Raw genomic sequence first — 16,988 nt, 5'->3', positions numbered from 1 at the left:
AAAATTATATTATAATAAAGGTTGCTCCCTCCTTTCCCCCCCCCATAAAAGGGAAAAATTATTGTCATAATTATTGCTCCTTTCTACAAAACAGTTGTTGTTTCCTTACTAAAGTTTTCATTTTCAGAAACCCCAAATGTCTGGAAAATATTTTATATTAAAAAAAAAAAGTTGCATATGTTTTAATGTATATAGTGTTGTCAGTCTGAAATGGTTATGCTTTTAAAAGATAGTAAGCGTTCTGAGCTTTGTTTTTAACCATGTAATCAAGACAAGTTTTTGCTTCTGATACTTTAGCAAAATCTCTTGATCAATGGAGCTTAAGTTATTGGAATAATTTTCTGTCAGATGTCACTATTGCTTGACCTATGGCAATGGTGTAAAGGTGGTGCCTTTTCATGACAGCTGACTAGAGGAGAACATTTTGGAAGGAGCTCTGAAACTCTTTATTAGTTGAGATGTGGAATTCTGTTTTTGTTGCTACATTTAGTTTGGGGAGATTTAGAAATGAATGTATGTGACAGACTCTGAGTCTCTAAACTTTCAAGTCTTCAAAGAGCCCAGGATTTTAATTCCATCTCTTCTTGAAGTGACTTCTGTGGCATTAGCTAATTTACTAGTAAACTATGTTTCATTCTTTAACTGTCATTAATCTATCAGTACAGGAATTGTTCAATAATTATACTATGAAGTACAGAGAACCCATACAGAGTCAAGGAAATAGATGAAATTTGAATCAGTGAAATGCAGGTATTTCTGTGTCAGTGTGCCTTTCTTACACTGATTAGGGTTTGTCAGTGAACTTTTCCTTTATGTTGGCTCAGAGCTGGGAGCCTCATTCAGCTCCAGTTGCCATCTGGAATTGTATTTGTCTCCAGAAGGTTTGTCATCTCCTAGTTTCTGTTTTAAATACGATTGAAACTTAAACAGTTGTGCATGAATAACATAACATCACTAAAAGACTTTTAAAAAGAGAGCTGGGAGAGTGAGAGAGAAAGAAAAAAGTAAATTCTGAAAATCTTGAAAGAAGCTTTTTTTTCTGTAAGCTTTAGCAGAAGGGAAAAAAATGCAAGGATAGGAAAAAAGTAGTTGAAATGTAAACCAAAAATTAAATTAGAAATTCTGAAAGAGTTTTTGCAGCAGTATTAGTTGGCTTATTGGAGAGAAACAGTGTGTTGTTAACCTTAGAGACAGCCAACTCAAATAGATATCAATTTGTTGAAAGTAATGGAAGAAAGAAACACTATTTTAGGAAGCTTATCTGGTGACTGAGAAGTAAAGGACCAATAAATAAGTTCAGAATGCCAAGGTAGCCACACTTAGAGTGAATGTGGATTCTCTGGGAGAAGATGCAGGGAAGAAATCCTAAGAATACAACTCTTACTAATTTCTCAGTGTTATGAGGAAAGCTTGAAAAAGTGTGCTAGAAATGAGAGAACACCTAAAAGAACTTGCTCCAACTGTTTAGAAGTTAGTCAGAAATAATGACATGCTAAAGAAAGGCATCATTGGAAACCTGACTGCAATGAAATGCAACTGAGTAGAATAGTTGGGAATGAACAAATGGGCCCTGAAGTCTGAAAAATTGCTTTTTTAAAAGTTGAGTTGTGAGTGGAAAGAGTATATTACTAAGGGGTAAAATAGCAAAAGTGAAAAAAAAAAGAAATTTAAAAAAAAGGAAGAACTTAGGAAGCTGCTCAATGTTATGGAATTGTTTGTTTCAGATAGTGTTCCTTTTCTGACCTTTAAAGAGGGTTTATCTATGTTGAAACAAAAATCCCCAAAGGCAATGGGTGGAGAAACTTTAGAGTAGATAATGTGTTTAAAAAGGGAAAATGAACCTGCCAGATGCTTGCTTACATGGTGTATGGTGATCATCTACTCATGGCGTATGAGCACATCATCATCTGTTACATGTGCTCATATATTTTGGGTATTTCCTTTGTTACCTGCAAAGGTATTGTCATCTACTCAAGAAATGCTGTCTCTGTTTCTGAGCAGAGAAAGCCAATTTCTTTAAGGAAAAAAGTCTTAGAAATACTGTATTTGTCATGTGTGAAAAATCTGAGATGGTAATCACAGAAAGAGCCAATAGGAAGAAATTCTAAATTACGAAGAAAACTGGGAAGAAAATGAAGCTTAAATCGTGGGGTTTGTAACTAAAAATTAAAGCAGCATAAACTATAAAGGAAGTGAGGATTTTAGAAGTTTACAAAGAATTAACTAGAATTGCAGTTAAGCTGTGAAGAACAGAGTTAGATTTTTTTTTTTTCCTAGCATGTTAACGGAAAGGAAAGATGTGAAGTGCAGCCGTGAAGGAGGAATTTGGCTGGTAAGGTATGAAAGGGAATCTCTATTTTTTCAGTGTTGTCTTGCAGCAGAGCAGGAGAGTGTGTGGCACTCTGCAGGAATGAGCAAGTGTTGGAGAGCATCATGAAAATCAGAAAGACAAAGGTTGGCCCTGTTGACTGCCCAAAGCAGACATAATGTGACAGGGTATCTCAGCAGGGTCAGAAAAAGAGAAAAGTCTGGACATATGAGGAACAATTGAAAAGTTTTTTTTTTATAGAAATGCTTCTAATGTACAATGTAGAAGACATATTTCCACAAAATGTAATGTGGAAGCAGGGTTACATCATACATTAGAGGGAAAGCTCTCTAAAAGGAAAGGAAAGAGCAAAGGAAAAATTCTTCTGTTGCTAAACATTGAGAGGATGGAAGATAAGTAACAAAGGGGCAGAAACTCATAAATGTCACACTCTTCAAAAGTGTGTTATATAAGCATTTTTTATAAGTATAATAATATTTCTTAAAAATACCTGAAAGTGGCGAAAGGGAGTACCAAGAACAATGTAAGGGTATTGAAGAGCGGTGCTAAAGCTCTTTATGGTTAGGTTTTCTGGACTATTAAAGTTCTTTGAACTGTTCCTGGAAAGAGTTAGGGAATCATTATTATCATGGCTTGACTCATGATATGAAAGGGGGCAGTGGTGAAGGTGACAGATATATTCCAGAAATGACAGTCACAAGCCTAAAAATGGAAAAGATAAAATAAATGAGACAACAGTTTAGTCGTTCCTTAATGAGATTAAATTAACAGCAAATTATACTTTGGAAATACTAATTCATATTAGGAGAGTAATGGAGACAGAAAGAAGTGAAGAAGGTGAAGATAATGTGAGAGAAATGACAAAACTGAGAGAAAAGTTAATAAGTAATATGGAAATAGAAAAACAGTATAAAATCCCAATGTTGCTCTGATTCTTTATTCCCTCACTGTCCCGTTCTTGTTTCTCCTTACCAATCTGCTTTCCTTGTCAATTCTAATCCTTCTTGCATGCCAGTTTGTTCACCTGCAAAGTAAAGATGGCTAGCTACGACAGATTGAGTACTTGTAAGGCCTTAAAGACAAGTCTTATTGAAGCATCTTTTTGTTTGAGACTTTAGCAGAAAAATAGGGACAGAATGTAAAGAACAGGAAGAGTGTAAAAGGAATAACAAAGGGCTTTCCTGACTGCAATACAGAAAACAGGTGGAATCCAGACAATCAGTAAAAATGCAGGTAATGTGCTCCTAAAGGTGCTGTGTTGCTATTAGACACAGTTGTTGCATTGGTTTTTTTTCTTAACCCACCAATAAGACATGTTGATAACTTTGCTGGATCAGTTTCCATTGATCAGACATCAGTCAATAAAAATTGCTTGATAATACTTCAGAAAATGAGGACTAGAGAGGATGACTGAATTGCAATCCTTTAGTTTCTGGAATAGAAACCTAAGTTTAACTTTCCTGTTTGCTTGGCACTAGAATTATCCTTTTATACTAACTTTTAGTTTTGCTGCATGTTTGAAGTTGTGATGCATGCTTAAGAACAAGAAGTGTAGGGGTATTAAATTGAAACTGCAGTGTGCTTCTCTGACCTTTACTTGTCTCATTAAATTTTGGCTTTATATCTAATATGATATGTGACATCTTGCTTTAATCTGAGCTCTTGCAATCTCTCCAGATGATTGGATCCATTATATTAAATCTATAAAATATGCATACATGTAACTGCATGCAGTTCATAAATAATGTATTGTTTTAGGGTTCTGCCAACAAACTAAATTCAGATTCATAGAGACAGTGTTTTACTACTACTCAGCTTCCTTCTGTAATTTTAGTTAAGCCTGTGCCCATCTAACAACAGACATAGATCTGGAAAGGGAAAAAAAAAATTGAGTCTTTTAATAGGGCTCATGACTGTAAAGTATGTAAAGCAAATAGCTTACACATGCAGAGAGGGCATGTATTGCTGACCAGGCTGTACTTGCATGATTTTTATCAGCATTTCTTTTGCTTTTGGAGTGCTGAGGTTAGAACTTCAAGAAATAGTCTTTGAAGTTTTATCTTTCTTACACAAGTGCTGGATTTCAAGTTCAACTTGATAGAATTTTATAGCTTGGATTATAAACTACATGACCTTGGCAACAAACAGCACATTTTCATTCTTGTTTTTCTGGAAATACTTATAAGGAATGGCACAATATTCATCCTCAGAATGGGTACTCCTGATTTTTGTCCTATTTCTTAATAGCTTAATATTTTTATTGTAGCAATTCTAGTATTGCTGTGAATCTAACTTAGCAGCTAGGGAATCCTGTATTCTATTGTTTATTAATCCTTGATTGAATTCTGAAATTGTCATTACACAAGTTTCATTACTGCTGATGCAGTGTGAGCTTGGAAGAATGTAGCTTGATGCATTTCAACGTGGATTGGTGGGACTGGCAGGTAAAGGGAAAATGTAAAATTTAATTTTTGGGAAGCTTTCATAAAGATAACTCTTGGAAATTCACAATAATGTTTGTAGAATCACCTGAGAGAATTATCATAACTCCCTTTTTCTTTCCACATTATTTTTTGCCATCTAATTGTAACCTTTCAATTTTGGAGCTGTACAACATTTTGGGGAAAAACCTACATCCTGTCATTAGATACTTTAAAGAAGTTTGGCTTTAATCTTGACTAGGTCTTTATTAAGAGTAAATAAAGTGTTGATTGGAATGACTTTTAAATGAGGGATAACATTAAAAGAGAATAATATGCTAAATTATGTTGAACTTTTGAATTCACATCAGGGAAGTATGGCACTTTTCTGAATATCAGCCTCTATTTCAAGCAGTTGTAAATTAATCCAAATTTTCATTCTTCCATTATGATTAACTTGTTCTGTTAATCTAAAGGGATTGTGCGTTTTAGCATTCTAATGAACTCATAAGTATGAGAATTCAGCTTTGAAAAATGAACAGATTCATGCTTGTTTATAAAAAGTGGTATGCTCTAAAGGCTTAGAAGTATTTTAAATTTTTACTAATTGTTATGCGTGTAATTAGCCAAACCTTGGATTTATATTAAGCGCATCTGTCTTCTGGGTCACTTTATGCTTAATGCAAAAATAATATATAGAATTAAAAATTTACCTATGAAGAATACTTGCAGGCACAGAGCTGCATTCTATAAAACAATATGAGCTGTAATCTTGTGAACATCTAAGTAGCTTCATTGAAACTGATTCCGTGCTTTTAAAATGAAGTTTATACCTATTTGCCAAGAAGTACCCTTGGCTAAACAGTACTTACTGAATGTAATCTACAAGATCCATAGCATAGGGATCCATTGGTCATTTAGTGGTTTCCTGCTCACTCTGATGTCATTCTGTATAAATGAGCATATAATTAATGAATTTAATAATTTCTCTCACAGTGAGAATTTCTGGATTACTTTTCTGCAGTAGATTAGACTGAGGCATAGCAGGAGGCAAGATTTGGCTCAGGAAGAGGCTTCAAAATATATGGAACATGCATAACTGGCGTGGAGATAATGGAAAAACTGTCAGAGGGGTTGCACCCCAAACACACTCTCAATTTTTTCACAACTTTCAGGAACTATCATTTTTTTATTAAATCAATCATGCCATCGACTATTAATGTTCTGCTTAATTGTGTGCTTAAAATCACTTATGCAACGAATAGCTTTCTCCAAAAACTGTTTCTGGACTATCACTCCAAGAAAGTGCAAGAGAGTCTCCTAAACAATTTTTTCCTCCTATTTAGTGAAGCAAAGAACATTTAGCTCTGTAGCTTTCTGACCAAAATGAAATAGGTAATTTTTTTTTTTGCTCAGAGAGGTAGGCTTTTTGCTTTCTGAACCATTTGGACCAGAATATTAAATTCCTCAGAGTTAGTTTTGGCCATACGCTTGATATTCCTTAAGCAGCTTCATTTTCATTCCTTAAGCAGCTCTGCTCCTACGGGCTTGGTGGCCCCATCAAACATGTGTTTCTAATATTTTCAGTGGTTTAATCCAGCTTTAAGAAAATGTACAAAAAAGGTCTCTAAACCATTTTCTGTTTGTTATGGTTTAATAAACTTAGGGGCAATAGCCTTACCCGCTCTTCAGAAAAAATCCTGAGGTGTGTGCTTCTTTCTGTGCCAGATCTCGCTTGTTTCTGCCATGCTGGAGTAGCATTCTCAGTGTGGTCCTCTGTCAGAACCATGTGCTGTCCTGCAAGTGCACATACCTGCTTCTTAAACCTGTTCCATGTAAAAGAAGATAAACCAGACAAAGAGCGGGGACTTACAGCTAATTTTTTCTTGTTTATACCTTACTAAAATTTAAATTATACTAGTCAGTTAAGTGGATTTCTTAAACAGGTGTCCTCAATGCTCTGTGTGATCAGTCCTAATCAATGAGATGTGTATGTGCTGAAGGAGTAACAAAACATGCCTCAGAGTTAACAAAACCAGTCATTTAAGTTTGTCTCTCTGGAAATACAGCAGTGGCTATTCCCACTATGGCAGAGATGATGTCCTGTTGATAGTGTCACAGCAGACAGCACCACATGCCAGTGACATCACTTTCCTGAGCTGCTTATTCTCTCAAGCACATTCTGTCATTCATGTGTGTTTCCAAATCAGTCTGTGTCGAACATCACAGTGATGTGTCCCTGCTTATTACAGAGCAGACAGCCTTTCTTCATTAGAATTAAAACATGCAGCTTGGGAAACTGGTATAATGCCTAAACTGATCAGTACAGATGTCAGAGAAATTTTGTAACATTTGAGTTGCCTAGATTTTTTTGGAATGTCTTAGAGAAAATTTCCAGACCTTTTACTCAGCTGTAGCTAAGATGATTTTCCAAGCCTTATTCAGAGCTATGTGGACAGTCCAAAAAAAAGCAACAAAACCTTTTTATCCTAATGACAAACTCTGCAAAAATGTAAGCAAATTTCCTCCCAGATTACAAAGCTGGGAACTTGTCAAGCTTTCTTTGTGCTTGTGAAGGGAGCCCATCCATTGTTTATGTGGTTATGGATCAGATGGTGCAAGATGCAGCAGTGCACTGGAAGACCTGACTTTTTGAGGCTGCTGATAGGCTTTTTTCTGTACACTGGAAAGTAGCTATGTACAACTCTGTGTATATTTATAGACCTGGGAATATAATTTCAGCCAATGTTAGATGGTCAGAAAATGAAGGTGCAAAGAGCCTGTGGCAGTTTTTCAGATTATGCAATGCCAGGTTCCTAAATCTGTTCTTCTGAAAATGAGAGAGTTCCAGTTACACCATTGTCAGTTGAACAACAGACTTTGTTATGGGACAGATGGTAACTGTTAAACATTGCAAGACAAATGTCTCCTTATGTGCATCACTTTGGTGTGGAATTGAGTGGTTCACTGCTGGTCCCATGGACTTTTCTGTTTAATGTACAAGATGTATTCACATGTATTCACATGTTTTTTCAGGTCTTGCTCCTGGCCAGCAACATCCGTAGCATTGTAGGAAGACGATTTTCAATGTGATTTTGGATGTGACATATTTTAGAAAAACAAAAAAGGAGTTGTACCATCACATTCCTGCTAAATCCATTCAGATAGAACCTTGAAACTCTCTCTTCTTCAGTGTGTTTGAGTGAGCTTCAGCATATATATGCAGCCTCTGTTCACCCATCAAAAATTGTAATTTATTTAAATGGTTAGAAACTGTTTCTGTATTCTGGAGTAATCAGACATCACTTACCCACATGGAATCAGAAGGCACTATATAAATGGTGGCAGTTGGTTCTTTCTGGGTATGCATTTTAGCTGCCTCTGCTGATTGACTCAACTTACATGCCTCTTTAGCTATGAAAACATCATGTTTTGAAGCTGTAAAAACTTTTTCAAAAGCAACAAAGGAATTTAGACTCTGTCTCTAAGCTGTATACCTGAATGCTGAATGAGGGAACTCAAACTTCATTGGTTTTTGATTCTGTTTTTCCCTGAGCCAACAGTACCTTTAACTTCTAAGACATGCTATATATAAGTGATATTAATTAGCACATTCCCTAATTTATAGTTATCCTGAAAATTAAGCCGTTTTTAGGCAATGCAGTAATTAGTGCAGGGTGGGATTTCCCCTTTTTAGCAAAAATTCTGAAAGTATCAGTAACTCACAATAAGGGTACCTGGTTCCAAAAGTGCCAGGATTTGAACCCCCGGTGTTTTTGTGTGCAGAATGACAGTGGGACTTTGTCAGAACATTTTGCCCCATAAAATTTACCATGCAGCAGTGGAAAGTTTGTCAAGATGGCTTGACTGACATTTATTTTACTTGCTCCCACTGGTTGACACTGGAAGGAGAATGAGTGCTTGATTTGGCAATCTCAGAAGAGAGGGTAAATCCCTGTGCTTCACTGATATTAATTTGGCGTGCCACTCAAGCCTTGGGAGCTCCGGAGCTGTTTTATCCTTAGCAGCTCAGTAAGTTGCGTAACTACATCTTTAGCAATTAATTAATGTTAAGTGATGTGATACAGTAGGGAGTTAATTGCCCTGGAAATCTGAAATGCCAAGTTAGAGAGGTTTCTTGCACATCTCTGGAATGCTTCCTGTTGGAAGTAAACTTCTTTCCTCCCTGTTAACATAAGCATTGACAATCTTGCTGCTAGCTGAGAACTCCATGCACCTTTTCTGATATACTATTCTGGGAAATCCTTCCCTCAAAAAGTTTAAATATATTGGTATAAATTCCTTACACATTTTTTAGAGGTATCCACAGGTTTGTTGCTTGAAACCATTCTTTTCTCTCCTTCAGTGATTTGTGCTCAGTCCAAGAGGAGGTATGTCTGATTTTCTACTTTTGATTACTGCTAACTTACATTGTAGGCCTGTGATAAATTAGTCTATCTTTCTCTTTCTTATTGATATGATGGAGGTAAAAGTGAATAGAAATTGAATACAAGAATTTACTTAAACTTTTTAACATTACACAGAGGTAAGGACTGATTTGTCAGTAGGTACAGTAGTGCTTTTTTTAGGATCCTGAACATGATTTCAAAGGGACAAATTGTCAATCACATCAGCAGACTGTGGCTTTTGCAGTGACTAGCATTATATGCTGCTTTCTTCAAAGAAAGGATATGGGGTAATGTAATGAATTCCCAATAAAGAAATCTAATCCTAGATTTACTCCATTAGCAGTTCACTTACACCCTGACCCATAAGAGTAGGCCTGTAGGTTACCTTATTTTTGGTACATATGTCTTTTAATTAAAAAAAAAAAACCCAAAAACCAAAACAAACAAACAAAAAAACATTTGTAAAATTTGATCTTATTGATATGTATTGAGTTTCACAGTTTCATTTTTCTTGCTGCAAAATAATATTTGGATAGATTAGGCCTGTTATAATCTCAACTGTAGTGGAAAATTACCAGAGTATTTACCTTGTGTTGCTGGAGTTCCATTCAAAATGGTCACAAGACCTGAAGGGCAAAAATACAGCTCTTGTATAATGTGAATTTGTTAAAGCACAAAAAAAACATGCAGCAGCTCCACTAAATTTTTTGCTGTACTGTACCCATACAGTACTGAAATTTGGCAGTTTCTTCAAGTGCTGTGCTTGTGTTCTGCTTTTAACAGAAGGGGTTTTTTTCACTTTTGAGTGAGGAAGAGTCCTTTATGTGTAATAGCTCCTTTGCCTTGCTATGCAAGATCCTGTTCCTAAGGATCTACCTTTCACTCTTCCTCCATCCTCACAGGTCGAACTGAACAATGTCCGAATTATTTAACTTGGTTGCTTCTACACAGTTTTATTTTTTTCCGTTTTTCTTATGAGAAGACTACTCTGATTTACTAAGGCATCTTTAGGAGTTAGATGCAGGCTTTGTGGAATTGAGTGATACTTACTTATAGAAGACATACTTTATATTACATACATATCAGTATGAGCAGAGTGAAGTTTAGAGATCCTACTGAAGTGAAATGACTACACTTAATTATACTGAATTTCTTCATGACATTACAGTCTGACAAATAAACTAATTCAAGAAAATTATTTACTCTTGTTCTGTCAATGGTAGTACTCATGTGTTGACACTTACTTGTAAACCCTAAGAATACATCTTTATTTTATTGTCTTTGTAGTGGTATAAGTAAGCTGTAAGATCAATTAAGTTGATTAGCTTGTCTTTGAAAAATACAGCCTGAAAACTTATTCTTAGTTTGTACATAAAATAAATGGGTTTTGGTTTTTAAAACCAGTTTTTGAGAGATCACTAGAACTCCTAAGATTAGCTAAGATTTTCTGCCTTTCTCATGCGTCTTTTGTGGAATAAATTTTGCATGACTATAGATTAATTCCCTAATTTACAGTAGAAAATTATTAAATTAAAAAGGAAACTTGTTGACATTAATGTTTGACATCGTTAGTATTCATTGTTCAAGTTTTTAAAAAACATTGTGTACAAATAGAGACTCCAGTGGGTGTGATGAATGAAAAGAACTGACTTTTGTGTAGCCTCAGCAGTTCTTCTCTGTGATCTCAAAATGGGTCACCTTATTCTGTAACAGCTGCTGAATTGCTGCAACCTCCAGGTTGGAATACTGTTCTATGTTCTCATAGATGCTGGTTTATTTTAATTTACCAGGCTGTCACCTAGGGTAGCTTAGCAGATACGTCATGAGCCAGTGAATTGTTCCTGCAGTGAGGGCAAGGGTTCCTGGGAAACAGATTGATAGGCTGCTGCTTAAACACCACTAAACTCTCCCATGGAAATCTGTTTCTTCTCCTAAGTCAGAGCTGGTCACCTAGCTGAGAACCCAGGAGATCAGCTCTTCTTCCCTAGGGGATGCACATGACAGGAATTCATCTGGGTCATTCACTGGGGCCCAGCTATGTCTGCCCAGGCCCCTGTACATATTCCCTGTGAGAAGAAATATGATCCCAGATTATGGCATCCTTTATTTATGAATATTCCTAAAGATAATTGTGAGGTAGTCCAAGATTTAGCATTAGTCTAATTTCAGTAAGTGATCTCCAAGTTAATTTTGGTAATGGTTAGCATGTGTGAAATGCAGATACCTTGATAAAATGGTGACATGCATTACTTTTTAAAATTGCTGTGAAAAGTTGCTTAGTACTGCTAACTACTGCTGCTTAGAACAATCTGCCCTACTCTCATCTTATAAATGACATAAAATGGTAACACATGATTAAGTTTTCAGGGATTGCCTATTTAAGTCACTGAAGTTTTTTCAACTATTACTTTCAAAAACTTATTAAATGGAAATACACAAAATCCAAAGAAATTAACACTACAGAAATATACCTATGCTACAATTATATCTAACACTTAATTATTGTATAATTAATTGCATTTTTAAACTATTTTATGCCTTAAATTTTTATTTTCTTCCAAAGAAATTGTTCTCAAATAGTCTCAAATAAGCATTTGCCTGCCTGTTAGGTAGGCTTTTTATTACAAGTGGGTCCATGGCCCTCTAAACTGGGAACTTATCAAATTTTGCCATCACTATTGATGGAGATATATCTACTTTTTAAATTCTTTGCAGTATTTCTGTAAGAAACTGCATGCCTTATTTTCCACTAAGCATGTTCTCGGATCCAGAGATCTAGTATGAGCTGAGACTGATGGGTCACAAATAAGAGCAAGTTGGCAAGAATCAAAGGAAATTTTTCTCTTTCTGCCACCCTATTCCTGGTATAGTTGGATAATGGCTTTAGGTATGACACATATAATTTTTTCAGAAGTACTAACATGATTTAAAAAACTGTAGCAGTGACAGTTTTTAAATTTACATACATAATGTAAATTTGAGCTTTATGCTGGGAATGCTGCTGTGAAGTAGACTAAGTGTGATTTTCTGTGACAATCTAACTGTGTTAGAATTGTAGACTAGATGACTCAAAGCTGCCCTGCTAAAAATAAAGCAGGTTTCTGTTTTAAAAGCTGAGCTGTACACACAAATTTGGAATATATATGCAAATAGAAAAAAAAAAAAAAAAGCAAGCTTCTGTCCATGAGATTTTTTGTGATATTTTATTTAACTCTTATATACAGTTCAAAGATTTGAAGATATTGAGAATTAGGATACATATAAGAATAACTAACTGTGACCTGGCCATCAGAAGGTACATTTCCAAGATACCCTGTGTCAATAGACTAATATTTTTCTTGCAAATAAAAGAAGCTCCATGGAGCAATTAGTGAAGCAGCACAACCTTGACATCAGGTTTGCTTTTGTTAAATATTGTGGCCAAGTTAAATTTTATAATCAATTTAAAGATTAATAATTAAATTCCAAAGAAACTTCCCTCACAAAATGGAGAATGGCATGGCATGCTTTATTACCCATGTTTAGGTGTAGTAGTTATGTTCCAAGTCAAGCAAACAATAACATATGTAGGATGATTGTTTTTTAATTGCAACATGATGGAGTGAATTGGCATTTTGGGATCTCTGTTTTTCTTTTACTCTTGTAATTTTTTTAGTCTTATAATTTTTCCTGTTCATTCTTTGAGACATATTGATACACTATTTTGTTAGTCATATCAAGATGAGTTTTAATTATTCTTACTTCTTTTCTAGAAGGTTTAGAAGGAGGGAAAGAATTTGACCGTCATCTGACCTGAGTTCTTGTCAGATTTTTCTTATTTAATTAGCATTATGAAAAGTGTCTAGTTTTTAAGATGCTTTTAGACAGCTGAAAACAGGCTTTTGCCTATTAAAATATAAATCTGTTCCATCAAAGACACAAAAAAGACATAAAATTTTTTTTCTAACTCATACACTGAACTATGTCTGACCACTGACATTGAAGTTCTCTTTTATAATGTGACTGCTTAATAAGAAGTGACCCCTTCCACTTACCATGATCTCTTTCTATGCCTTTTATTGTTGTGAGCATGCAAAGAATACCAAATATTCTCAGTTTTAAAGCTGTAATTTAAAATTATATGAGTGAGGCAGCTAAAATAAAAAAGTTTTAAAATAAATCCCACCCTGTTCTGTTCTTTTAAGGGATTTTTTCGATGGTTTTACTTTGTAGTCTAGGGGCTTGAAATGGCTTTTGACACTAGACAAATTCTGTGCAATTTCCTCTTCACCCTGAGATCTCTGCAAGTGTTTGCTTTGGATTTGTTCTCTAATACAAGCACACTGTACCTCTTAGGAGTCTGTAATCTTCCCATGTTCTGATCTGAAGAAAGAAGCATTCCTTTTTCCAGGTTATTGTCAGGACAGTAGAAATACTCCTCTTAAAACAGTGGAACCCAGACTGCAGTGGCAAGATGTCATTACTAGAAAGTTTTCTTTTTTGAAAGTTTTTCTGCTTAGGAAGGAGCTGATGGCTCTTGGTTAGTACAGAATTTGTCAGATGCTGCTTATTCTGTCAACAAGCAGCAGTCTCCACTGTCCTTATGGAAACCTATAAACAGAACCTATAAACAGTTCCAAACTGTTCTTTTTTTGCTTTGGTTTTTGAGTATGTTTGGGAGTGTTGTTGATAGACATAGGATCTAGCCTGTACTATAGAGTTATGTTTGAAGTGTAGATATTTGCATGTCTTTCAAGGAGAGTGTTTTTTTTTTTTCCTTTGTATTTTTTTCTAATAGTAATATATGTAGTATACAAGTATGAAATATAATTCAGATGTAAAGAAAGATTAAAAAGAAAAGCACTTGATGCTTCTGTATCTTTCTCATTGGATGATAATTTTTCACTTCCAAGGAATCAGTTTTATAAGCAGATTGAATTCCAAAAAATTCCCATTCCAAAAAATGCCCATCTTGTGCCATTCTTGTGGAGCTATTCCACTTGACCCTTTCATTGGATGTGGGTAAGCATTCATTTTAACAGAGTTAATATTAGGGTTTTAATCAGAGGTGTGATAAAAGAAGAGGTGGAAACAGCTTTTCCACAGTCATATTCATTATTTGTTTCACAGCTCAGGGATCCAAATGCTGTTGCTACTGTCAGTAGCAGTAAGTTTGTTAATTCCATTTTATGGGAAGTGACATCTTTATTGCATGAGCTGTCTTGTACAGAGTCTTTCAGACTTCTGTTTTCTTCTCCGTGGTAGTTTGAACTCACATGAAACCTCAGAAGGTTATCAAATATTGGCAGTATGCAGGCATGAAATAATTGTATATTTCCTTTAAATAAGTGCATGGAGTGTCAAAGGCTTCTGAAGAATCTGAACATAAATGAAAATCAATATATTTGGACTGAACTTAGTGTAGAATTGATACCAATGGAAAGATGAAACCTTTGCTAGAAGTTAGTGCTTCAAATGTCACACTTTATTAAAAATTATATACAGCTTAAGATCTTCAGTCTAGGACAGAGCTTTTAAAATTTGCTTTTTATTGACTACAAGTCTGTGCTTTTACTGTGACACAGATCTTACATTTGAGACTTGGGTGCTTGTTACTCTAACAATCATATGCCTGGGAAAGACCTAAGGCTTAAAGTAATGCTTTCTGGTCCAGAACATGGCAACTTACGATTCAACTGAAAGTTTCAGATCTAAGCTGCAGTTTTGCACACTATTACATATTGAAACTGGCTACAGAGCATGGTGCTAAATATCAAATCTCACTGCTCTACCTCTCCCATGGTGGCTGTACTCCACAGAAACAGAGGAGCTGTTAAAAATTACAGCTGGAAATAAATAATGAAATTTAGAGACAGAAGGAATTAATTTATAGGTGTGAACTGCAATGTGTGCATCATAACAGAAGATAACTAAGGCAAGTCAGTGTAAAACAATGTATTTTATGAGAATTTTATATAATTTTGGAACATCATCTAGACTTTTTTTCTGATGATCAGCCTCCAGAAATTTTCTTGCAAGGGAAATTCATGACCCCAGATCTTCTGAACCACTTGTAAGCTTTCAGTGGTAACTAAAATCCAAGTAGCTATTCACTAGCTATTTATGATAACAACCATTTTTATTTAATACTTTCTACAAAGTAAAATAACTATAGATGCAAGAAAAGAGCAAGATAAACTTAGTGAAGTGTCCAGACAAGACTGAAAGACAGCTAAGAGGAAACAAAGACTTTTGGGGTTGGGTTGTTTGGGGTTTTTTTATCTTTTGGTTTTTGTTGTTGCACCTTTAGAAATATTTAGCTCTGTGGTTGGGCTAGAAGTGTAAAGTATTTGTTCCTGGGGAAGTGGAGCATCACTTGGTAGAATGGTGTCAGGCAGTTTCATTTCGCCCACTTTCTCTCTGACCTTTTAGAGTCTCATTCTATACCTGTCTCTCAGTATATTAAGTTGCATGTGCACCCATCAATTTCTCATGAAGGTGATTGCGTGAAAGGAAGTACTAGATGAGAAACGTCAGCTTTGTCTGTAGTAATAACCTCTCTTTCAAACACTTCCAATAAAACCTAGAAATGAAAAGATTTACAATTGGGATTGATCCACAATACTGTAAAATTTCTCAAAAATGTGCCCAGACTCAGCTTTCTCCTTACTGACGTTATCTGTGGTACTAGAGCAGAGTTGTTTAATCATAGTAGCAGCTTAACTTGCATACACTCATATGTTTAGGTTTTTGGATAATGAAACAAAAAAAAAATGGATGTTTTTGTTCTAATATGTTGCTTTCTTCACTTTCAAGACAGTTGATATTTCTTTAATAGGAAATAAAATATCCTGCAAGCACAAGTAACAGCTTTTCAGTGTGTACCAACTTGCTGTCTTCAATGCAGTGTGTCTGTCTAGGTGTTGGAATAGTTTCATAATTCTGATTGATCTTCATGGCATGTGGTGCATTACCTAGACACCATGCAGTTAAGGTTAGGAATTCTGCTAGGATACCTTTGCTTCTGTTGGTAAACTCAGGCTTTTAATGCCTGTTCCAACTTGTTTGGATGTTGGGCTTTTTATGGTATAGTATTTTTTTTTGTATAAGTTGAAAACCCCATCTTCTATATGACAAAATAATTTAAGGATCTATTAAACCTCTAATTTTAAAACAGTGATATATTGGTGATTATGTGAGTAAAATGGTTTTGAAGCAATGCTTTTGAATTACAGCAAGGCAGAGTCTGTAGATGCTCTTAAATTTCCACTGACACAAATAAAAAAAAATTTTTTCAGGACACAAGAAAATGTATTATATCAATAATTTAAGTGCTTGTTTTTATCAGTAGAATAGAAAATGATTGGTTTGCAAATCTGTTTTGTATGAATACATGAGTTGCTATGTACCTGCTATCAAGTCTTCCCTTGTTCCTGTGAATTTCAGGAATTATCACCTTGTTCTTCAGAGGAACGTTGTTCTGAGGTTGTACTTCAGATAAAAAATGATTAAACTGCAAAAACCCCATGCCAGAATATGAGCCCCTTTGATAAGATACAGATTTAATTTCATTGCTTGAGTCTTTCATGAGTGAAGTAATGCCAGTCTGTGGATACTGCACTTGCACTAGTCTGAGCCCCTCTGTTTGGAAGGGCATCAAGACACTTGAGCCCTCCAGAGGAGACAACGAGGCTGGTGAAGGGCTTGGAACACAAACCCTGTGAGGAGCTGCTGAGGAACTGGGGTTGAGAAAGCCTTGAGAAAAGGAGACTCAGGGCTGACCTTATCATCTCTACAACTCCCTGAAAGGTGAGTGTAGTCAGGTGCGGGTTGGTCTTTCTCCAGGCAGAA

At 35.4% G+C, this 16,988-nt stretch overlaps 1 protein-coding gene across 3 annotated transcripts in view; it reads left to right on the top strand.

Moving 5' to 3' along the window:
* ADK (adenosine kinase) overlaps window positions 1–16,988 on the top strand; it is a 266,568-nt gene that overhangs the window by 69,998 nt on the left and 179,582 nt on the right. The gene's annotated exons all lie outside the window — the stretch shown is intronic.

This window comes from Lonchura striata, chromosome 6, assembly GCF_050655825.1.
Source record: "Lonchura striata isolate lonStrDom1 chromosome 6, ASM5065582v1, whole genome shotgun sequence".
Classification (NCBI taxonomy): domain Eukaryota; kingdom Metazoa; phylum Chordata; class Aves; order Passeriformes; family Estrildidae; genus Lonchura; species Lonchura striata.
The sequence above is the reverse complement of the archived record's forward strand: the minus strand, read 5'-3'. Positions and strand labels throughout refer to the sequence as shown.